Source organism: Crocuta crocuta, unplaced genomic scaffold, assembly GCF_008692635.1.
Source record: "Crocuta crocuta isolate KB4526 unplaced genomic scaffold, BGI_CrCroc_1.0 scaffold299, whole genome shotgun sequence".
NCBI classification, from domain to species: Eukaryota; Metazoa; Chordata; class Mammalia; order Carnivora; family Hyaenidae; genus Crocuta; species Crocuta crocuta.
In genome coordinates this window covers 2,901,267-2,902,746 of record NW_027532747.1, presented here as the reverse complement: position 1 = coordinate 2,902,746, position 1,480 = coordinate 2,901,267, and positions in this window count along the sequence as shown.

The window sequence follows — 1,480 nt, the reverse complement described above, 5'->3', positions numbered from 1 at the left end:
TCGGTGTGGCTGAAGCACGAAGTGAGAGAAGGAACGACGTGAAATGGGTTTGCAGAGGCCAGGAAAGCTTCTGGGACATGGGAGGCCTTGATGAGAAACTGGCGACTGATGGCTCCATACAAGAGACAGGGATTGCCATCCAGGTGAGGGGTGCTTCCCAGATCCTGTTAGAGTAGCCGGCCCTTAACAGGCATGACTGATAGATGGGGTAGTCTTGTTCTGTTCTGTTCTGTTTCTTTAATGAAGTAAAACATTTTATTTATATGGTCTTAGATTCGGCATTGCTGCTAACTTTTATAACATTACCATCTATCGTGTTTTGATTGAATAACAAAGATTATCCATAATGATCTGAAAACCCTATTAAAATACTTCTTCCTTTCCCCACTGCATGTCAGCGTGAGGCCAGATTTTCTTCGTATATATCAACCAAAATAACATATCACAGCAGACTGAAAACATAAACAAATCCGATTCTTTTCCAGTAAGTCAGACATGAAAGAAAATTTTTAAATAGTCAAAGACGTTGATCCTTTCACAAAATTATTTTTGTTTTTAAAAACAGCAGTTTTTCCATAAGAAATGGGTTTTTAATATGTGACACTTCTGTTATTTTTAGCTAAGTCATGCTTTCATATTTATAAAATGCCTGTTTTAATTTTCAGGACAGTAGAAATTCATAGACACAATGCACACAAACAAAAGTCATTTGTGGTCCTCAGAAATTGTTGCTAATTTAAAGGCATCCTGAGGCCACAGCATCTGAGAAGTGCTGTGTTAAGGTTGTTTTACGTGGGAAAGATAATACGTTATGCCAATGGTTGTAACTTTAACTATTATCAGGTATCAGGAGACAGAGTGAAATCATTTTTTACGTTTATTTATTTATTGTGAGAGAGAGAGAATGTGAGTGGGGTTGGGGGCAGAGAGAGAGTGAGAGAGAGAGAATCCCAAGCAGGTTCCCTGCTGTCAGCGCAGAGCCTGATGTGGGGTTCGAACTCACCAACTGTGAGATCCTGACCTGAGCCAAAACCAAGAGTCAGACACTTAACCAACTGAGCCAGTGGGGCACCCGAAGCTGCTTTTTTTTTTTTCTTCAGATTTTTATTTAAATTCCAGTTAGATGGGGCGCCTGGGTGGCCCATTCAGTTATGCGTCTGACTTTGGCTCAGGTCATGATCTCACGGCCCATGGACTTGAGCCTCACGTCGGGCTCTGTGCTGACAGCTCAGAGCCTGGAACCTGCTTCAGATTCTGTGTCTCCCTCTCTCTCTGCTCCTCCCCGCTCAGGCTCTGTCTCTCTCTCTCTCATAAATAAACATTAAAAAATAAATTCTAATTAGTTAACATACAGTGTAACCTTGGTATCAGGAGGCAGTGTCGTGTTGTGATTATCTGGCCAACCCATCAGCCAGCGTGGTCAGAACAAGAGTGAGATGAGATGGTGACGGGGGGGGGGGGTGTGTGTATTTCTGCCATG